This window comes from Zeugodacus cucurbitae, unplaced genomic scaffold (genome assembly GCF_028554725.1).
Source record: "Zeugodacus cucurbitae isolate PBARC_wt_2022May unplaced genomic scaffold, idZeuCucr1.2 ctg00000026.1, whole genome shotgun sequence".
Lineage (NCBI taxonomy): Eukaryota > Metazoa > Arthropoda > Insecta > Diptera > Tephritidae > Zeugodacus > Zeugodacus cucurbitae.
In genome coordinates, this window is record NW_026530837.1 from 170,001 (window position 1) to 177,500 (window position 7,500).

General features: G+C 31.5%; 2 non-coding genes and 1 pseudogene across 2 annotated transcripts; all 3 read left to right on the forward strand.

Moving 5' to 3' along the window:
- The first annotated feature begins 3,235 nt into the window (after positions 1–3,235).
- On the forward strand, positions 3,236–5,225 carry LOC128923739 (small subunit ribosomal RNA). Its single transcript, XR_008472470.1, has one exon. It is a non-coding gene; the product is annotated as a small subunit ribosomal RNA (ribosomal RNA).
- Positions 5,226–5,738: 513 nt separating this feature from the next.
- LOC128923722 (5.8S ribosomal RNA) lies at positions 5,739–5,917 on the forward strand. The gene has a single exon (XR_008472453.1). It is a non-coding gene; the product is annotated as a 5.8S ribosomal RNA (ribosomal RNA).
- Positions 5,918–6,370: 453 nt separating this feature from the next.
- Positions 6,371–7,500, forward strand: part of LOC128923707 (large subunit ribosomal RNA) — a 4,879-nt pseudogene continuing 3,749 nt past the window's right edge.

Genomic DNA, 7,500 nt, shown 5'->3' on the forward strand with positions numbered 1-7,500 from the left:
TACGTAGCCAAATGCATCGTCATCTTATTAGTGACGCGCAAAAAGGAATTCAGGAGATTCCTACTGTCCCTATTTGCTACCCTGCGGGTACGGGTATAGAATATACCCGAGGTAAGGCATGCCTGTCGTAAGAGGCGACTAAAATCCAATCAGGTCCTGCGGGTTTGGATCGAGAATATGCCCGAGGTAAGGTATGCCTGTCGTAAAAGGCGACTAAAATCCAAACATGCACAAATAGATAACAGGCTGATGATAATGGCTGATACTCAGACTGTTATCTATACGTGCTAGATAATATATTTCATGGCTTGAACGGAATTATGTTATCTTTTTGATTTAGCTTTTTCCAAAAAGGAATTGGTCACTCCTTTCAAAAAGGGCAATTGTGTTCAAGCCACAATTGCCTACCAGTGCAGAGCAGTATGGAAAGGCTCAACTGGAAGTAGCTTCGGCTACAAAGTCTTACCAGAGACTTAAACTCGGTGCCACGGGGAGCAGGAGCCCAGGAGGCTTCGGTTTCCGCCTGCTCGTTGGGTTACGGCCCTTCGGGGAGTATCGTGGTGGCTGTGGTTTCAAAACCTAAATGCAGGCAGAGGGCTTTTGGCTTCTCGGTGTGGAGTTGCAACCAACCGGGTGCCGGACCCAAAGTACGGCAGAGGTTTTAGATGGGCCTCGGCCCTACCAAGGTGGCATAAGTGTGTCCATACCACACGCCAATTGGTACTGGAAGTGTGCATAGCTACAAATACAGGGCGCTGATTGACGCATTGTATTAATCCATTTGTGTTTTTGAATACACGTATGGTAAGGCCTTCACAGGCAGGTACATACGTTAAAACAAATCCACATCTGTCCCTATTTGCGAAGAGCCGAAACCCCATATAAAGAGCCAAAACGCCGAAACCACGTATATTTGCATATAAAAAAAACTAAATTTGGTTAAACGGCGGGCATAAAAATGATTTTATTTACGTAGCCAAATGCATCGTCATCTTATTAGTGACGCGCAAAAAGGAATTCAGGAGATTGAAGAGCCGAAACCCCATATAAAGAGCCAAAACGCCGAAACCACGTTCATACAAGTAAAAAAATTTCATATAAATACTAAATAATTTTCATATAGATACTAAGTTTATGAATTCATACAAGTAAATAATTTTCATATAAATACTAAATAATTTTCATATAGATACTAAGTTAATGAATTCAAACAAGTTAAAAATTTTCATATAAATACTAAATAATTTTCATATAGATACTAAGTTTATGAATTCATACAAGTAAATAATTTTCATATAAATACTAAATAATTTTCATATAGATACTAAGTTAATGAATTCAAACAAGTTAAAAATTTTCATATAAATACTAAATAATTTTCATATAGATACTAAGTTAATGAATTCATACAAGTTAAAAATTTTCATATAAATACTAAATAATTTTCATATAGATACTAAGTTAATGAATTCATACAAGTTAAAAATTTTCATATAAATACTAAATAATTTTCATATAGATACTAAGTTTATGAATTCATACAAGTAAATAATTTTCATATAAATACTAAATAATTTTCATATAGATACTAAGTTAATGAATTCATACAAGTTAAAAATTTTCATATAAATACTAAATAATTTTCATATAGATACTAAGTTAATGAATTCATACAAGTTAAAAATTTTCATATAAATACTAAATAATTTTCATATAGATACTAAGTTAATGAATTCATACAAGTAAATAATTTTCATATAAATACTAAATAATTTTCATATAGATACTAAGTTAATGAATTCATACAAGTTAAAAATTTTCATATAAATACTAAATAATTTTCATATAGATACTAAGTTAATGAATTCATACAAGTTAAAAATTTTCATATAAATACTAAATAATTTTCATATAGATACTAAGTTAATGAATTCATACAAGTTAAAAATTTTCATATAAATACTAAATAATTTTCATATAGATACTAAGTTAATGAATTCATACAAGTTAAAAATTTTCATATAAATACTAAATAATTTTCATATAGATACTAAGTTAATGAATTCATACAAGTAAATAATTTTCATATAAATACTAAATAATTTTCATATAGATACTAAGTTTATGAATTCATACAAGTAAATAATTTTCATATAAGTACTAAGTGTATGAATTCATACAACTAAATAATTTTCATATAAGTACAAAAAATTTAAAAAAAAAAATAAATGTTAAGCTATTTTTGATGTTGTAATATTTCTTATAAGCATAATGCTCATAGAAAATGATATAAATTACTTGTATATATATGAATTTAAAACTTTTATATGGTTAAAAAGATTTTCTCCATACGATTTCCGGTTGGTGAGGTGTACGTGGCAGAAAACATATATGTTGTATGAAACTTCAACATTAGTACTTGTATGAAAATTTTAATACTTGTATGAAATTGCATACTTAGTACTTATATGAAAATTATTTTCATATATTTATAAAAGTATTTAAGTGTAATATATAAATGAGAGCAAAAAAATTTATTCCTGGTTTGCTACAGTTGGTTTAAATAGAAATAATTTTGTTAATAATGAAATGTTATTAATTGAGATTATTCTTCTATACCTAACATAATGTAGTCGTTTTTTTTTTAATTTAACTTTTTTTGGGGTTTGTTCTTCTATTCACATAAAATATATGTGGGTAAAGAATAAAATTCAATAAAGTTAAATATTTATATTATTACGCTCGAATACTTTCATATCATATATGAAATAAAATGAAAAATAATTGAATTGAAATTATTAATTTCAAATCAAAAGAAAAACGTATATACTCTTAAAAAAAGATATATACACTATATGCATTGAAATAAAGTAAAATGTATAAAAAATGATATTATTTGAAAGTTTAACAAATACAAGAAGAAACATCGTCCTTACATTAATAATTATATTATTATATATGTATAGAGAACGAAAATTCTTTCTCACGATAAGATACACAGTCTCAAAGTCCGAATAAGACCGCAATAAATAATACAATAATATGAAATTTAAATGACATGAAGTAAATTATTTAATCCGACCATAGTAGAAGAAATTTCATAATTATTTATTGTCGCGATTTCGTTCTCCTTTGCATTGTGTATATGTCGTGTACTTAATTTTCAAATATTGAAAATATCATTATAAAAATTTATATAGTATAAAAAATATTATATAAATGAATAAAAAATATTATTCTGGTTGATCCTGCCAGTAGTTATATGCTTGTCTCAAAGATTAAGCCATGCATGTCTAAGTACAAACAAATTAAAAGTGAAACCGCAAAAGGCTCATTATATCAGTTATGGTTCCATAGATCGTTAACAGTTACTTGGATAACTGTGGTAATTCTAGAGCTAATACATGCAAAATAAACACGGACCTTTTGGAACGTGTGCTTTTATTAGGCTAAAACCAAGCGATCGTAAGATCGTTATATTGGTTGAACTCTAGATAACTTGCAGATCGTATGGTCTCGTACCGACGACAGATCTTTCAAATGTCTGCCCTATCAACTTTTGATGGTAGTATCTAGGACTACCATGGTTGCAACGGGTAACGGGGAATCAGGGTTCGATTCCGGAGAGGGAGCCTGAGAAACGGCTACCACATCTAAGGAAGGCAGCAGGCGCGTAAATTACCCACTCCCAGTTCGGGGAGGTAGTGACGAAAAATAACAATACAGGACTCATATCCGAGGCCCTGTAATTGGAATGAGTACACTTTAAATCCTTTAACAAGGACCTATTGGAGGGCAAGTCTGGTGCCAGCAGCCGCGGTAATTCCAGCTCCAATAGCGTATATTAAAGTTGTTGCGGTTAAAACGTTCGTAGTTGAATTTGTGCTTCATACGGGTAGTACAGCTATAATTGTGGTATGTACATTACCTTATGTATGCAAGCGTATTACCGGTGGAGTTCTTATATGTAATTAATACAATGTATTTTTTATATATTCCTCCTATTTAAACCTGCTTCAGTGCTCTTCATCGAGTGTTGTTGTGGGCCGGTACAATTACTTTGAACAAATTAGAGTGCTTAAAGCAGGCTCCAAATGCCTGAATATTTTGTGCATGGAATAATGAAATAAGACCTCTGTTCTACTTTCATTGGTTTTTAGATCAAGAGGTAATGATTAATAGAAGCAGTTTGGGGGCATTAGTATTACGACGCGAGAGGTGAAATTCTTGGACCGTCGTAAGACTAACTTAAGCGAAAGCATTTGCCAAAGATGTTTTCATTAATCAAGAACGAAAGTTAGAGGTTCGAAGGCGATCAGATACCGCCCTAGTTCTAACCATAAACGATGCCAGCTAGCAATTGGGTGTAGCTACTACTATGGCTCTCTCAGTCGCTTCCCGGGAAACCAAAGCTTTTGGGCTCCGGGGGAAGTATGGTTGCAAAGCTGAAACTTAAAGGAATTGACGGAAGGGCACCACCAGGAGTGGAGCCTGCGGCTTAATTTGACTCAACACGGGAAAACTTACCAGGTCCGAACATAAGCGTGTAAGACAGATTGATAGCTCTTTCTCGAATCTATGGGTGGTGGTGCATGGCCGTTCTTAGTTCGTGGAGTGATTTGTCTGGTTAATTCCGATAACGAACGAGACTCAAATATATTAAATAGATGCTTTCAGGATTATGGTGTTGAAGCTTATATAGCCTTCATTCATGAGTTCATCTTGAATGTGCAAGTGTTTGAATGTGTTTATATAAGTGGAGCCGTACCTGTTGGTTTGTCCCATTATAAGGACACTAGCTTCTTAAATGGACAAATTGCGTCTAGCAGTAACGAGATTGAGCAATAACAGGTCTGTGATGCCCTTAGATGTCCTGGGCTGCACGCGCGCTACAATGAAAGTATCAACGTGTATTTCCTAGACCGAGAGGTCCGGGTAAACCGCTGAACCACTTTCATGCTTGGGATTGTGAACTGAAACTGTTCACATGAACTTGGAATTCCCAGTAAGTGTGAGTCATTAACTCGCATTGATTACGTCCCTGCCCTTTGTACACACCGCCCGTCGCTACTACCGATTGAATTATTTAGTGAGGTCTCCGGACGTGATCACTGTGACGCCTTGTGTTTCACGGTTGTTTCGCAAAAGTTGACCGAACTTGATTATTTAGAGGAAGTAAAAGTCGTAACAAGGTTTCCGTAGGTGAACCTGCGGAAGGATCATTATTGTGTTCCTATCCGTAAATATTATAAAAAAAAAAACAAACAAACAAACAAACAAACAAACAAACAAAAAAAGAATAAAAAAGAAAAATTATTTTCTTTTTTTTCTTTTCATTCATTTATTTGAATGTTTTTCTTTTTTTTCTTTTTTTTTTTACTCCTTGTATTGTAGTATAATGAAAATTATATCGCATACATTGTATTTGAACGCAACAAACCTTTAAACATATATAGTTGTACTTATTATTTATAAAAATAATATAAATGATAAGTTAATTTGTTCTCATTAACGTGTAATTCCTTAAAAATATATAGAAATTAAATAAAATGTAATAAAAAAGGAATTACTGTTTTTGTTGGACTAAGACATGCGCAACTTGTAAATGTTTGGGTTGAAAATTACAATTTATTGAAAGATGTTTTAAAATAATTTATATATTATATACGAAAACGAAATGTTATTCTTTCAATAAATTAAAAACTCTTGACGTTAAATTAAAATAAACAAAAAATTATCACTCTAAGCGGTGGATCACTCGGCTCATGGGTCGATGAAGAACGCAGCTAACTGTGCGTCATCGTGTGAACTGCAGGACACATGAACATCGACATTTTGAACGCATATTGCAGTCCATGCTGTTATGTACTTTAATTAATTTTAAAGTGCTGCTTGGACTACATATGGTTGAGGGTTGTAAGACTATGCTAAATTAGTTGCTTATTCTTTTAGTCAATTAAAAGAATTTAAGCACATGGTATATTACTGGATTGTATTTTTCAATCCATAATATTAATAGCATAAAAAGAAATATAGAAAATATATTCTTGAACACCTCATATTTGAACGAAATTTTATAATAAATAAGAATCTTAGTATTCCCAAAAACAATAAAATTTCAATATTATTATTTCAAATAATATATACATTTAGAGGAACGTCTAGCATAAAATATTATTTTATTCTAGGATTGCCTTAAATGTAAAAAACCAAGAAAATAATATTGTTGTTATAATGAAGTAAGTAGTACGGGATGAAAAGATTGAATATTTATTATTAAGAAAATTATATTGGTGTTAAGAAATAATTATGTATGTTTCTTTAAAATAGCAAAAAGCTAAAATATAAAATAAATATAAATATTTTTATACAACCTCAACTCATATGGGACTACCCCCTGAATTTAAGCATATTAATGAGGGGAGGAAAAGAAACTAACAAGGATTTTCTTAGTAGCGGCGAGCGAAAAGAAAATAGTTCAGCACTAAGTCACTTTGTCTATATGGCAAATGTGAGATGCAGTGTATGGAATATCTTAATATCTAGTATGAGAAATTAACGATTTAAGTCCTTCTTAAATGAGGCCATTTACCCATAGAGGGTGCCAGGCCCGTATAACGTTAATGATTACTAGAAAGATATTTCCAAAGAGTCGTGTTGCTTGATAGTGCAGCACTAAGTGGGTGGTAAACTCCATCTAAAACTAAATATAACCATGAGACCGATAGTAAACAAGTACCGTGAGGGAAAGTTGAAAAGAACTCTGAATAGAGAGTTAAATAGTACGTGAAACTGCTTAGAGGTTAAGCCCGATGAACCTGAATATCCATTATGAAAAATTCATCATTATAACTGTGATATTTATAATATTATAGTAATAGTGTGCATTTTTTTCATATAAGGACATTGTAATCTATTAACATAATAAAATATTTATCAAAAGATCATTGGTGTTAAGTTTATTCAAATTAATTTGCTTTTAGCTTATTAACATAGAATAAATACTGATGATTTGATAAAGTGTTGATAGATTTTACATATATAATGCTTAAATTCTTTTGAATTTTACAATAATATTATTATCATTGATTTTAATATTAATTGTATGCATTTATATGATTAACAATGCGAAAGATTCAGGATACCTTCGGGACCCGTCTTGAAACACGGACCAAGGAGTCTAACATATGTGCAAGTCATTGGGTTATATTAAACCTAATGGCGAAATTAACTTAACTTTTATATAATGGGATTAATTTTTAGTGAAATATTTTACTATTAATTCAATCCCGGGGCGTTCCATATAGTTATGTATAATGATAATTTATTATTATTTATACCTCTAACTGGAGCGTACCTTGAGCATATATGCTGTGACCCGAAAGATGGTGAACTATACTTGATCAGGTTGAAGTCAGGGGAAACCCTGATGGAAGACCGAAACAGTTCTGACGTGCAAATCGATTGTCAGAATTGAGTATAGGGGCGAAAGACCAATCG